This window comes from Drosophila miranda (assembly GCF_003369915.1).
Source record: "Drosophila miranda strain MSH22 chromosome Y unlocalized genomic scaffold, D.miranda_PacBio2.1 Contig_Y1_pilon, whole genome shotgun sequence".
Taxonomy (NCBI): Eukaryota; Metazoa; Arthropoda; class Insecta; order Diptera; family Drosophilidae; genus Drosophila; species Drosophila miranda.
Window position 1 is genome coordinate 7,081,934 of NW_022881603.1, and position 16,166 is coordinate 7,098,099.

The 16,166-nt window shown below is 44.7% G+C and overlaps 1 pseudogene; it reads left to right on the forward strand.

Annotated features, from left to right (window-relative positions):
- Positions 1-1,036: 1,036 nt before the first annotated feature.
- On the forward strand, positions 1,037-15,953 carry LOC117191063 (annotated as a pseudogene).
- Positions 15,954-16,166: the final 213 nt, after the last annotated feature.

Sequence of the window (16,166 nt, forward strand, 5' to 3'; positions counted from 1 at the left end):
GTATCGGCATAATTTGCTCAAAATCGCTGCGCGGAGATATGTCGCTTCTAAGCGTCATAGCTCCGCGCGGAGATATGTCGTTTGTGGAACGGCGGAGATATGTCGTTTCAAAACGTCATACCTCCGCGCGGAGATATGTCGTTTGTGACACGGCGGAGATATGTCGTTTCAAAACGTCATATCTCCGAGCGGAGATATGACGCTTTCAAACGACATAAGTCCGCCAGAAAAAAAGCGACATAGTTCCGCCGGCAAAATGTACTGGGCGGAGATATGTCGTCGGAGATATGACGCTAGGGGTGCCCCGAAGAAAACAAAGGTTCGTAACAATTGACTAGTTTATTTTAAACACTTGCTTTTATTGGATCTTGTCTAAAAGAAGGTATTAGTGAAATAGGTCAACCAAAAAACGGTTTTAGCGAAATAAGTCAAAACAAAAAAAACGAGGCTAGTCGTTCATATTGCTCAATTTAGAGATTCCGTTGAATAATTCTGGCTAACTAAAACCCTTAGTTCGGCTCACATAATTTTAGGCCGTTGATAAATACATTTTCTACAAAATTGGTTAGTTTTTAGTCCTTGCTTTTGTTGTATTTTGACTTAAACAAGGTTTAAAGACATGATGCGTGTATAGCCCTTTGTATACCCTGTTTTCCAAAATGTTTTTAAAACGTAATTGATGAAAGAAATCGTTGAAATAGGTTTAAATATTCCAGAAGGGTATTTCATTGTTGCTATCGATAAACGGGAAAACTGCCAACTGCTGAAAAACTGCACCTCGAATGAAATGCTGCTGGACTGCCAACCTGCTTTAAGTAGAGCGCAAAGTATGAAAGTGAATGAAAAAAACACCAATGTTTAGAAAAAAAATGTATATAAATAATGTATTAAAATAATTTAAATATTTGTATTTAAAATAAACTTTAAATTTAAGCCCAGCTATGGTTAACAAACGAATCAAACGCAGCTGTACAAGTACACTTTCAAGTTCAAGTGCGGCTTGGAAGTGCAGTAATTCTTATCAGCAAACAGCTTTGCATTAGCTTCCGGATTTGAACAGTTAATTCATTCAAAATGCATTTCGTTTGCGATCTCAGTTTAATTTTGATTGCAATGTGCATGGTTCGGAGAATACGACTCACAATGGAAAACTATTTCGTTTTACTGCTGATTCTTTTGGCTGTACCTTGGTCCTTTGAGGCCACCCCCAAGCTTAAGCCAACCAAGGCTGCCATTATAGACTTGAAGAACAAAACTGAAGTAGTACCGTCAAGTAGCATGCCCATTGCCAATGTCACAGCCGTGCACGAGAAGTTGGCAGAAGTCCACATTGATCAGCACAAAACCATTCGCATTAGCAAAGGAGATCTGGATGATCTATTGGACGTTTATATGGGTAAAATAGCAGAGAGTGCAGCCACCATCAAGGACTGAGAAAATGAAATAAACAAGCTTCAAACCAAGGAACACACTGACGACGATCTACTGAAGAGATTTAAGAATCTCACAGAATATACAGCCAAACTGAAGGAAAAGGTGGATCAAATCAAGGAACTCGAGCAGAAGGTCAAGGTCTACGAGACCAGATTGAAGAGAAAACAGCACGTGTTGACTGATTTAAGAAAACAGAACACCTCCAGTGCGGCATTGATCGATCATCTGAGAGCCAAAGTCGTATATTTTGAAGGTAAATTCAGGGAGAAGAAGGACGACCTGTTGGCAGACTGGGAGGCAGCCACCACCTCTTGTATGCCCTACGGCATGTCGTCTGGGATTCATTTGATCCATTTGCCAGGGTTCCTGCCCTTTCTGGTGTCCTGTGAGGGTCTCACGGCCACCGGTCCTGGATGGATGGCTATTCAGCGTCGACTGGATGGCTCTGTGAACTTCTATCGCAACTGGGATCAGTACAGGAAAGGGTTTGGCAAGCTCAACGGGGAGTTCTTTATTGGGCTCGAAAAACTGCACCGCCTGACCAGCTCCCAGCCTCATGAGCTCTACATAAGCTTCAGGAGATTCAATGGAGAGTCAAGCTATGCTCACTACGATGACTTTGTTATTGGCAGCGAGGAGGAAGGCAACGAATTGAAATTGCTCGGCCATTATCAAGGAAATTCCAGCGACGCGTTACGCACCCATGACAAGATGAAATTCTCAACCTTCGATGAATTTACGCATATGAATTGCGCCGAGTATCACCACGGAGCCTGGTGGTACGACTTCTGTTCGCGAAGGTAATTCATCCGTCCACTGAGTATCACACAAACACATACGAATTATTCAGTTAATATCCTCTTCCCTGTAGTGGTCGCTTGTCGGGCGGATAGGAAAGCATATTTGTGTTCTTCGCCTGAAAGTATGCCCGATGGTATTTGTACAATTTATATATTTATGTATATAATATATATATAAATATATTTATATATGTTATATTATTTATACAAGTATATATCACACCTCACCGAGATACTTATTAATTATTAAGTTTAGTCCCCATAGTTAGTGTATAGTTAGGTTGGCTTAATTTCTTGTTGTGGTGTTACATGTTAAATGTTCCTGGTCGTGTGAGGGCTAGCGCCATCTAGGGTTGACATTAAGAATATGCTTAAAAACGAACAAAAAATCTCCCCACCATGTCCATAACCATTCAAGGTGAATGGCGAAGGATCGTGCAAAGGCAGATCCGGAGAACAAAATTTTTGTTGGTCAGTAGATCCGCCCAAATCTTTCTTTCTCCTCGTGGCCGTACAAGCATTCAGTTGCGCGGTGAGAAAAAAAAATAATACAAATAAAATTAAACCGCCGTAAATAACCGTGGTGTGAAACCAAAGTGCACTCGATCGGGAAAAAAGAACCCAAGAAAGCAGATTGGGCTCTAATCGAAAACGTGAGTACCGGCCTTCGACAGTGCTAGGAGCCTCGAAGTTAGATTTTCCGACTTTTTCTGTAGTTTCCGCTTGGAGGTGAGCAGCCCCAACACAAAAAAAAAAAAAACACCTGGAGAAAGAAGGAATTAGCACCTCAACCCCATCCCCCTGTTTTCGCAGTGCCAGTTCCAACCGGGTAAATATGTGCATGGAGTAACTGTTAGAAAATGTAGCCTGATCAGTATTTTCAAATTCCACATTAGAATCGGCACTTAGTTTGGGAATTATCCAAAAGCTGCAGCCCGAGCTTTAAGCCCCCGCACTACGAACCAGCTGATCCACCAAGTCGCGGGCAGTGAACTTTGGCTGCGCGAGACGAGGACAGCCGTCTGAACGGGCTTAGTGCGGCGAAGTGGCGTAACCGTTTCGCATTCAAAACCGGGCCAAGAAACGGAAACCGGTGCTTGCAGTCAGCGTAGGCCCGAAGCCGCTTAAATGTTCCTACCGGGCGGGAAAAAATAGTGCACCACATGTGTACATAACCTCCCGGCGACCCCTAGTGGTATCGCCTCTCTTGTTCTTCTCGTGATTCGGCCTTACTGTTCCAAACGTTTATTTAAAGTGCAGTGGAGGCCAGCGTTTGTCTTATGTGCACGTTAGTGTCATTATGTAGGCTGAATGAAAACTGTAAGAGATGTGCTCACATACATATGTATATGTATACTGAAAGCCACTGAGGCCAGTAAGATCCCACCGTGACTCGCATTCCCTTGAACCTCGCAGTCCGTTGATATGTCTGTTTTTGTGTAGTTGGATATACTTAGTGTTAATTGTAAAAGAAAAAAAAACCAGAAAAAAAACCCACCAACACATGGAAAGTTTGAAAATGCATTTGATAAAAGCTTAAAAGTTTGAGCTTAAAAGCGTCCGCTCGGCCGGTTCCCCTCCGCGAGCTTATGCCATGCAGCACGCGCTGTACGATTTTGTTTTTGGTTTGCAGGTAAAAGTTTAATGCACCCACACACAGCCACACGCCCAGCTACGAAAGATCTTTCGCCGCGGGAACACAAACAAAAACTGAGTGAGCTTTATAATATACCAACAACATTACATTTTATTGCCTCCCAAAATTCCGCGAGCGTGGCAAAAGCTTCGTTCTTTTTTGCTAGAGCTGTTTGTCGGTCGTTGACCTCACACTTTTAAAGTAGTCACAGCTGATTGGCCTTCTGCCTTTACAATACGCTTGGTAGAACGAATAGTATGTCCAACTACTCCCTGAAGCCGATGTGCTGGGACATGTGTACATATATTGCGCTATAGTATTATCTTTCTATCTAAGGAAAAATCATTAGTTTATATCGCACTATAAAATATCGTATATGCACTTATAACTATTTACACTTATCGTATTTATTTATCTAAATATTCCCTAGTAATAATAGCTATATCTCTTGTGACGCTTTTCGTTCCTCCTTTTGTCCATTTAGCCTTGTCTTGGAGTTCTCGGTTAGTGTTTCTTTTTTCTTGTAACATGAATATAGTATCTGAATATAGTTTCTAATAAAATGATTGTTAAGATGAATATGTGCTAGACGTTACCGCAGTTGGGGGAACCATGCCGCTCTTGAGCGAAATAGGATGACCAATACCGGACACTCCAGGGATCCTGATATTATTATTGGCTCTTTCAGGATCATGGTAGGGTGGGCGTGGAACGACTCCGTGCCAGCAAAACAGAGATGTCCGCCGCGGTGGTAGATCCCTACTCCTTCTCTGCACTATCTTTGCCCCACTATACTTTCCGTACCCCTAACGATCCTTTCCTTGTCTGTCCCCCTCCCATTCCCAAAAAGAGTACGCGAATTTTAATAAAATAATACCAGCAGGAGCGAAGCAACCTAACTGGAGGGTTACCCCAAAGGACCCATCCCCATTTCCGTCCAGAGATCAGCCGTGGAAGCGAGCGCGTACTCCTTCTCAGTTAGCCGACCACCAGCTTCATCGTGCGAAGATTCTCTTCGTTACTCGTTACAGTAATAATTATTTTATTTGGCGCCCAACGTGGGGCCGAAAGGCCTGAAGGTCAGGTTTGACGTAATTGTAAACGTTACAAAGCGGAGTTACATTAACTTATATGGTTGTGTGTGACCCCAGCCAAACTTGACCCCGAAGCAGAAAAATTGTTGAGAAAGTCCATAACACCTGCGAGCAGTGCATAGTCATGCACTGGCTTAAGACTTTTGTTCCCTGTTTCCCACCCCTCTTCCTTAAAGCCTTCCTTTTGTCCTGGAATTGGATCCTGTGATGGTGGATGCTTATTAGTTTCCGATAACGGTTAGCCCGCATCGGAGTATGATCCATAACCCTTGCTCGATGGTAAGCTGCTCTGGAATCGATAATAGCTTCACCATAGCTTTATTGCCGAGCAGTATATGCCATAGCAGTGAAATCTAGATGGATTCACTGGTATGTGGAAGTTGGCTGGACACAGGGTTATTAGTGGCGAAAATCTACGACCTGCCGCTATACAGAAGCATATTAGTGAATACATTCGCCCGTATCCCTTGGAAATTGACAGGTACCTTGGGTAGCTTTGGTTCAGTTGTCACCGGAGTCAGCGTAGGCCCGAAGCCGCTTAAATGTTCCTACCGGGCGGGAAAAAATAGTGCACCACGTGTGTACATAACCTCCCGGCGACCCCTAGTGGTATCGCCTCTCTTGTTCTTCTCGTGATTCGGCCTTACTGTTCCAAACGTTTATTTAAAGTGCAGTGGAGGCCAGCGTTTGTCTTATGTGCACGTTAGTGTCATTATGTAGGCTGAATGAAAACTGTAAGAGATGTGCTCACATACATATGTATACACCGCCCACTGAAAGCCACTGAGGCCAGTAAGATCCCACCGTGACTCGCATTCGCTTGAACCTCGCAGTCCGTTGATATGTCTGTTTTTGTGTAGTTGGATATACTTAGTGTTAATTGTAACAGAAAAAAAAAACCAGAAAAAAAACCCACCAACACATGGAAAGTTTGAAAATGCATTTGATAAAAGCTTAAAAGTTTGAGCTTAAAAGCGTCCGCTCGTCCGGGTCCCCTCCGCGAGCTTATGCCATGCAGCACGCGCTGTACGATTTTGTTTTTGGTTTGCAGGTAAAAGTTTAATGCACCCACACACAGCCACACGCCCAGCTCCGAAAGATCTTTCGCCGCGGGAACACAAACAAAAACTGAGTGAGCTTTATAATATACCAACAACATTAAATTTTATTCCCCCCCAAAATTCCGCGAGCGTGGCAAAAGCTTTGTTCTTTTTTGCTAGAGCTGTTTGTCGGTCGTTGACCTCACACTTTTAAAGTAGTCACAGCTGATTGGCCTTCTGCCTTTACAATACGCTTGGTAGAACGAATAGTATGTCCAACTACTCCCTGAAGCCGATGTGCTGGGACATGTGTACATATATTGCGCTATAGTATTATCTTTCTATCTAAGGAAAAATCATTAGTTTATATCGCACTATAAAATATCGTATATGCACTTATAACTATTTACACTTATCGTATTTATTTATCTAAATATTCCCTAGTAATAATAGCTATATCTCTTGTGACGCTTTTCGTTCCTCCTTTTGTCCATTTAGCCTTGTCTTGGAGTTCTCGGTTAGTGTTTCTTTTTTCTTGTAACATGAATATAGTATCTGAATATAGTTTCTAATAAAATGATTGTTAAGATGAATATGTGCTAGACGTTACCGCAGTTGGGGGAACCATGCCGCTCTTGAGCGAAATAGGATGACCAATACCGGACACTCCAGGGATCCTGATATTATTATTGGCTCTTTCAGGATCATGGTAGGGTGGGCGTGGAACGACTCCGTGCCAGCAAAACAGAGATGTCCGCCGCGGTGGTAGATCCCTACTCCTTCTCTGCACTATCTTTGCCCCACTATACTTTCCGTACCCCTAACGATCCTTTCCTTGTCTGTCCCCCTCCCATTCCCAAAAAGAGTACGCGAATTTTAATAAAATAATACCAGCAGGAGCGAAGCAACCTAACTGGAGGGTTACCCCAAAGGACCCATCCCCATTTCCGACCAGAGATCAGCCGTGGAAGCGAGCGCGTACTCCTTCTCAGTTAGCCGACCACCAGCTTCATCGTGCGAAGATTCTCTTCGTTACTCGTTACAGTAATAATTATTTTATTTGGCGCCCAACGTGGGGCCGAAAGGCCTGAAGGTCAGGTTTGACGTAATTGTAAACGTTACAAAGCGGAGTTACGTTAACTTATATGGTTGTGTGTGACCCCAGCCAAACTTGACCCCGAAGCAGAAAAATTGTTGAGTGCATAGTCATGCACTGGCTTAAGACTTTTGTTCCCTGTTTCCCACCCCCCTTCCTTAAAGCCTTCCTTTTGTCCTGGAATTGGATCCTGTGATGGTGGATGCTTATTAGTTTCCGATAACGGTTAGCCCGCATCGGAGTATGATCCATAACCCTTGCTCGATGGTAAGCTGCTCTGGAATCGATAATAGCTTCACCATAGCTTTATTGCCGAGCAGTATATGCCAAAGCAGTGAAATCTAGATGGATTCACTGGTATGTGGAAGTTGGCTGGACACAGGGTTATTAGTGGAGTAAATCTACGACCTGCCGCTATACAGAAGCATATTAGTGAATACATTTGCCCGTATCCCTTGGAAATTGACATGTACCTTGGGTAGCTTTGGTTCAGTTGTCGCCGGAGTCAGCTAGAAGAATCAAAATTATTTTTTGTTGCCGCTCAACTCGAATCGGGGTTATTAGGGTGCCTCCGTCTTTTGTTTCTCTCTCTACTTTCTAGTGATTGGTCTATTCGTGCGCCGATTTATACAGCAGGTTATCGCCGGCCGAACGTGGTTCCCCTGGTGCTGGTGCGTTTCTTCGTGCTACGTTTCCGGCCCGGACCGATAATGGCTGCGAAAAAGGTATAGGTCGTAGCACGCAGAGACTATTACAAACTCCCCGTAACCGCTTCGGTAATGTTTCCTCGATGGGCGGCTGACGAACACCGTCGTGATCCTGGTATGGGCACGCGGGCAAGAACGTCGTCCGTCCCTATGTTTAGGCGTTCGCCGCAGACAGGAAGGGGCCTAGAGCTACTACTTGGGTCACGATTGCCGAAGATACCTTTTCTTTATTTCCCCCTTTTTCGCTCTACCACGCATAGTTATTGGCAACCTTTCGGAGGGAAAGGGTTGCATGGTTTCCCCCAAAATCTCTCTATCAAAGATCGTTTTTTTTGCTTTCCCCGTTATTATTGTTTCTTTTTTTGTTAATATTTGTCTGAACTAGATTTATAGGAACGTGCTTAAAGCTAGTTAATATATAGGATAACTTTACAATGCCGGTAGACCGAAGCCCGGATTATAGGATTCAGCCAAAAGAGAGCGAAACCTTTTGCTGTGTATGCACGCAAGAAGTCGAATACCCAGGCCAACTATTAGCTACCAGCTGTAACCATTATTTCCATCACACCTGCTTTAGTGCACGTTCAGGAAATAAGAAAGTCTGTCCAGTGTGCAGAACTGCGCTGAGCAAATCGAACCTTAATTTGGCAGAAGAACTAGAAGCAGCTCAAGCCTCAGGCAGCCAACCAGGGGCAGTTGCAGTGACCAGATCCCGTTCGAAAACACTTAAATCACAGCAAAACCAATTATCCGCTGCCAATATGCAGAGTGGGGTCCGAAGTGTTAGCCAACCCGAAGGGCCTAGTGTGTCCGGTCCAATGGCCGCTCCAGATCGTCCTAGAGGCCAACCGCCAAACTCTGCGGCAGCAGTGGTGTCAGCTTCAGCAGCTCGAACGGGTCTGCCAGCCACGGATGGTAGCTTGCAACAGACCATTGCGGACGCAGTGACAGCCGCACTAGCACAGCACACTCAAATGCTAGCTAACGCGATTGAAGCGGGGTTTCAAAGATTGTCGCTCCAGAATGCAGCTCCAGTTCCAACGGAAAGGGTACACCCAGCCCATAGGCAGTCCTCTCCCGTTAGGTCAAATCAATCCTTTGAGCAACTCTTTAGGTTATCCGCCAGGGAAAACGCAGCATTGCCAAACTCAGCGTCCGAGCGACCGACTAACTTGTCAGCCCCACCCGAGTCGCAGCAATCACATCAGTTGCGCGCGGATCGGATTAGCCAGATAATCGCGAACTGGAAGTTGAGATTCTCAGGGCGCTCCTCTATGTCAATAGATGATTTTTTGTATCGCGTCGAAGCTCTGACCAGCCAGACATTAGATAGCAATTTTGAATTGTTATCTCGCTACGCGAGCAACCTGTTCGAAGGAAGCGCGGGTGAATGGTACTGGAGGTATCATAAAAGCGTACCAAGAGTGCGCTGGATTGATCTCTGTATTGCTCTGAGATCGCAGTTTTCGGACGGCAGAACAGATTTAGAAATCAGAACCGCGATCACCCAGAGGAAGCAGAAAGTCAACGAACCGTTTGACAGTTTTTATGAGGCCATAGTGGCGCTTGCAGACAAGCTCGTGCAGCCGATGACCGAGCAGTCCTTGTTAGAGGTGTTGCGAGCAAATCTGCTCAATGAGATACAACATGAGATTTTATATGTGCCCATACCGAACATTGTGCAGTTGCGACATTGAAAGGTTGAAAGGTTCATCGAAAATACTGCTAAGCCAATCCCGGCTACTCGACGATTTGTTCCACGCAATCAGGTGAACGAAATGTCCATCCAGACAGAAGGTCTGGCAGAAGCCGATTCGGAAGAAGCTGACGCTTTTGATATCGACGCGATGACGCTTTCTTGCTGGAATTGCAATAAACAAGGCCACCGATATCAAGAGTGCGAAGCAGAGCGTAAAGTATTCTGTTATGGATGTGGTAAGCGGGACACATATAAACCATCGTGCCAAAAATGTAGCTCGTCAAAAAACGAGTTGGCTCGGGCACCGATATCGAGTGCACGCAAGTTAGTGTCGAAGGCAACGAATACGGAGTAACCGGGGCTACGTCAAGCTCACTCCCCCTACCTCCTGACATGATAACGACCACTATGATACCAGTACAGGACGACGATCAGGAAACGACCCCTGCGCCTAGCAAAACTCGAGACCGTAAGCGTAGGAAGCTGTTCCGCACGCAGAGTAAAAATGCGCGCAGAGCATTATTAGCCTCTGTTATTTGTAATATCACTGTCCTACGACCCTACGCCAATGTCACTCTGTTTGGCAAGACGATAAGTGGATTAATGGACACAGGCGCCTCAATCAGCTGCCTTGGGGGTAAATTTGCAGAAGAGTTATCTCGAACAAACCCTGAGGTCAAGCCGATGAAGTCAGCCGTGCGAACCGCAGATGGGAAAAAGCAAGTTATTCTAGGTAGGATCTCCACACTCATTTGCTTTCGTGGAAATTCCAAACGAATATGCCTTTATCTTGTACCATCGTTATCGCAGGAGTTATATCTAGGAATAGACTTTTGGAGAAGCTTTAATCTACTGCCGTTCTTCTTAATGAGCAAAGCGAATAACAACAGTTTGGCGGCTATAAACTTTGACAACCCGAAAAATTTATATACGAAGAGTTGGACCGAATGTTAGGCCTTGGGGTGATTGAAGAATCAGATAGCCCGTGGTCTTCCCCGGTAGTAATTGTGCGTAAGCCAGGTAAGGTTCGCCTTTGCCTTGATAGCCGGAAAGTTAACGGAGTAACAGTCAAAAATGCTTCCCCTATGCCCCTCATTGATGGCATTTTAAGTAGACTTCCAAAAGCGCAGTTCATTTCAAGCATCGATCTTAAAGATGCTTACTGGCAGATTCCGCTTACTCCAAGGGCTCGGGAGAAGACGGCTTTTGCTGTGCCTGGGAGGCCGCTATATTAATTCACGGTGATGCCGTTTGGTTTATGCAATGCCCCACAGACCATGTCCAAACTGATGGATAAAGTTATCTCACCATCTTTGCGAAATGAGATTTTCATTTATCTCGACGACTTATTGGTGATTTCGGAGTCCTTCGAGAAGCACATGTCCGTGTTGAAAGCGCTGGCCGACCGACTGTCTCAAGCTGGACTGACGATAAACGTAGAGAAGAGCAAATTTTGCCTGAAGGAAGTGAAATACCTGGGCCACGTGATAGGGTATGGGATGATACAAACGGATCCCGAAAAAGTTGCTGCTATTCGGGAGTTTCCAGTGCCACGATCGGTGAAGCAAGTGCGACGATTTTTGGGAACCAATGGATGGTACCATAAATTTATTAAAACCTATGCCGGAATTTCTGCCCCAATATCATATACACTAAAGCAACGTCGATCGTTTGTATGGACCAACGAAGCGCAAAGGGCGTTTGAAAGTTTAAAAGACCAAATGTGCGAGGCACCAGTCCTACATAGCCCCGACTTTACCATTCCATTTGCCATTCATTGCGATGCCAGCCACACCGGAGTTGGCGGCGTGTTAATGCAAACGGATAGCGATGGTAATGACATCCCAATCGCATTCATGTCTCGCAAGCTGAATCAGTGTCAGCGAAACTATTCAGTCACGGAGAAAGAGTGTTTGGCAGCCATAATGTGTGTGAAGAAGTTTCGAGCTTATGTGGAAGGACACGAGTTCTCCATCCATACCGACCATGCATCATTGAAGTGGCTAATGTCACAATCGGACCTAAGTTCTAGATTGGCAAGATGGGCTCTCAAATTGCAGGGGTTCAACTTCAAAATTTTCCACCGCAAAGGTAGCCAAAATGTTGTCCCAGATGCTCTGTCGCGGGTGCACACCGAAGATCTATCGGCATTCAGCTGCGATGGATTGGTAGACCTGCAGTCTGATTGCTTCAAGTCGGCAGAATATTTGGAACTAATTCGAAAAATTAAAGGCAACCAGACACAGATGCCAGACATAAAGGTGATCGATAATCTCATATATCGGCGAGCAGAACACGCGGCTGCTGATCAGATCGCTGACGACCTGTGTTGGAAGCTGTGGGTTCCAACGGAGCTGGTGTCCGATGTACTAAAACAGAGTCACGAACAGTCGCTAGCAGCTCATAGCGGCATTAATAAAACGTTGGAGAGAGTTCGACGTTATTATTATTGGCCAAGTTTAGTAACCGATGTGAGAGCGTTCATAAACAGCTGTTCGGTCTGCAAGTGCACCAAGTACCCGAATCGTTCGTTACGACCCCCATTAGCTCCAGTGAAGGAAACTCAACGAGTGTTTCAGAAGTTGTTTGTGGATTTCCTGGGTCCGTATCCACGAAGCAAATCCGGAAATATCGGTATCTTCGTTGTTTTGGACCATCTTTCAAAATATCCGTTTTTAAAACCCGTAAAGAAATTTACAGCGGAGGCGATAACTCGATTCATGGAAGAGGACCTATTCCATTGCTTCGGGGTACCCGAAGTGGTTGTGTCCGACAATGGAGTACAATTTAAGTCCCATCACTTCAATTCGCTGTTGAAAAAGTACAATGTGCAGCATTTTTATACGGCTGTGTACGCACCTCAAGCCAACGCATCGGAACGCGTTAACAGATCCGTTATTGCCGCCATTAAAGCTTACATCAAGCCAGATCAAACTAATTGGGATGAGCAGCTTAGTTCTATTAGTTGTGCCTTACGATCTAGTCTGCATTCAGCCCTAAACGACAGCCCCTATCGGGTTGCATTTGGACAGCACATGATCACCAATGGAGACACCTATCAGCTCTTACGAAATTTGCAGGTTTTAGAAGATCGTACCGTGAGTTTTGGCCGGGAAGATTCGTTTGATGTGATTCGAAAAACAGCCCAACGAACAATACAAAAACAACACCAACGAAACGAACAGCAGTACAACCTTCGAAGTCGTGAAGTGGCGTTCAAAGTTGGCCAGGAGGTCTACAGACGCAACTTTCAGCAGAGCAATTTCGTTAAAGGTTTCAGCGCAAAACTAGCTCCTACTTTTGTAAAAGCTAGAATAAAACGTAGGCTTGGTCACAGTTATTACGAGTTGGAAGATCCCCAAGGTAGACTTATCGGAAAATACCACGCTAAAGACATAAAGCAGTGACCATCCTAATACAGGTTAACGGTTTTCCTCCAAGCGTCTATCACCCTTTGATGTGATTAACACCAAAGTGTGCTCTTGGCCGGGGGGATTTGTAGTGGTCGCTTGTCGGGCGGATAGGAAAGCATATTTGTGTTCTTCGCCTGAAAGTATGCCCGATGGTATTTTTACAATTTATATATTTATGTATATAATATATATATAAATATATTTATATATGTTATATTATTTATACAAGTATATATCACACCTCACCGAGATACTTATTAATTATTAAGTTTAGTCCCCATAGTTAGTGTATAGTTAGGTTGGCTTAATTTCTTGTTGTGGTGTTACATGTTAAATGTTCCTGGTCGTGTGAGGGCTAGCGCCATCTAGGCTTGACATTAAGAATATGCTTAAAAACGAACAAAAAAAATCTCCCCACCATGTCCATAACCATTCAAGGTGAATGGCGAAGGATCGTGCAAAGGCAGATCCAGAGAACAAAATTTTTGTTGGTCAGTAGATCCGCCCAAATCTTTCTTTCTCCTCGTGGCCGTACAAGCAATCAGTTGCGCGGTGAGAAAAAAAATAATAAAAATAAAATTAAACCGCCGTAAATAACCGTGGTGTGAAACCAAAGTGCACTCGATCGGGAAAAAAGAACCCAAGAAAGCAGATTGGGCTCTAATCGAAAACGTGAGTACCGGCCTTCGACAGTGCTAGGAGCCTCGAAGTTAGATTTTCCGACTTTTTCTGTAGTTTCCGCTTGGAGGTGAGCAGACCCAACACAAAAAAAAAAAAACACCTGGAGAAAGAAGGAATTAGCACCTCAACCCCATCCCCCTATTTTCGCAGTGCCAGTTCCAACCGGGTAAATATGTGCATGGAGTAACTGTTAGAAAATGTAGCCTGATCAGTATTTTCAAATTCCACATTAGAATCGGCACTTAGTTTGGGAATTATCCAAAAGCTGCAGCCCGAGCTTTAAGCCCCCGCACTACGAACCAGCTGATCCACCAAGTCGCGGGCAGTGAACTTTGGCTGCGCGAGACGAGGACAGCCGTCTGAACGGGCTTAGTGCGGCGAAGTGGCGTAACCGTTTCGCATTCAAAACCGGGCCAAGAAACGGAAACCGGTGCTTGCAGTCAGCGTAGGCCCGAAGCCGCTTAAATGTTCCTACCGGGCGGGAAAAAATAGTGCACCACGTGTGTACATAACCTCCCGGCGACCCCTAGTGGTATCGCCTCTCTTGTTCTTCTCGTGATTCGGCCTTACTGTTCCAAACGTTTATTTAAAGTGCAGTGGAGGCCAGCGTTTGTCTTATGTGCACGTTAGTGTCATTATGTAGGCTGAATGAAAACTGTAAGAGATGTGCTCACATACATATGTATACACCGCCCACTGAAAGCCACTGAGGCCAGTAAGATCCCACCGTGACTCGCATTCCCTTGAACCTCGCAGTCCGTTGATATGTCTGTTTTTGTGTAGTTGGATATACTTAGTGTTAATTGTAACAGAAAAAAAAAACCAGAAAAAAAACCCACCAACACATGGAAAGTTTGAAAATGCATTTGATAAAAGCTTAAAAGTTTGAGCTTAAAAGCGTCCGCTCGTCCGGGTCCCCTCCGCGAGCTTATGCCATGCAGCACGCGCTGTACGATTTTGTTTTTGGTTTGCAGGTAAAAGTTTAATGCACCCACACACAGCCACACGCCCAGCTACGAAAGATCTTTCGCCGCGGGAACACAAACAAAAACTGAGTGAGCTTTATAATATACCAACAACATTACATTTTATTGCCTCCCAAAATTCCGCGAGCGTGGCAAAAGCTTCGTTCTTTTTTGCTAGAGCTGTTTGTCGGTCGTTGACCTCACACTTTTAAAGTAGTCACAGCTGATTGGCCTTCTGCCTTTACAATACGCTTGGTAGAACGAATAGTATGTCCAACTACTCCCTGAAGCCGATGTGCTGGGACATGTGTACATATATTGCGCTATAGTATTATCTTTCTATCTAAGGAAAAATCATTAGTTTATATCGCACTATAAAATATCGTATATGCACTTATAACTATTTACACTTATCGTATTTATTTATCTAAATATTCCCTAGTAATAATAGCTATATCTCTTGTGACGCTTTTCGTTCCTCCTTTTGTCCATTTAGCCTTGTCTTGGAGTTCTCGGTTAGTGTTTCTTTTTTCTTGTAACATGAATATAGTATCTGAATATAGTTTCTAATAAAATGATTGTTAAGATGAATATGTGCTAGACGTTACCGCAGTTGGGGGAACCATGCCGCTCTTGAGCGAAATAGGATGACAAATACCGGACACTCCAGGGATCCTGATATTATTATTGGCTCTTTCAGGATCATGGTAGGGTGGGCGTGGAACGACTCCGTGCCAGCAAAACAGAGATGTCCGCCGCGGTGGTAGATCCCTACTCCTTCTCTGCACTATCTTTGCCCCACTATACTTTCCGTACCCCTAACGATCCTTTCCTTGTCTGTCCCCCTCCCATTCCCAAAAAGAGTACGCGAATTTTAATAAAATAATACCAGCAGGAGCGAAGCAACCTAACTGGAGGGTTACCCCAAAGGACCCATCCCCATTTCCGACCAGAGATCAGCCGTGGAAGCGAGCGCGTACTCCTTCTCAGTTAGCCGACCACCAGCTTCATCGTGCGAAGATTCTCTTCGTTACTCGTTACATCCCATAGCAATTTGAATGGCAAGTACTTCAAGGCCGAGGTGGACAATGTCCAGGGCATTTTCTGGGAGCAATGGTATAGTTTCAGATCTCTGAGATCTGTCAGATGCTAGTCCGTCCAAAGAGCCAAATGGAGCTGAACGATTTACCGAGGACCAAGCGTACAGTACCCCTAAAAATTTATTAAAATGAATCCCTCCATCAGCTCAACACACACGAATGCCCATTATTTTTAATAATTTACGCGTATTATGTTTGTTTCTAGAGGCTTTAAGAGCATTGTTAAACCAGATAAATCTCAATACGAAGCCGAGCGCCAAACGCCGAACCCCATTCGTCTTTGTTATTTACTCTTCCGACGCCCCCCCCCCCCCCCCCCCCCCCCCCCCCCCCCCCCCCCCCCCGCCACCATTCGACAGTTGATTAGCTTTCGATTTTTCGCCCTCTCCTCTCCCGGGTACAATAATTACTTCGTTACAGTTCACTGCAGTTCGCTGCTCTAGACATTTGTTTATTCGCGCACAAGTGATTAGTGCAATTAATTCTCATTTTCATTTTCAT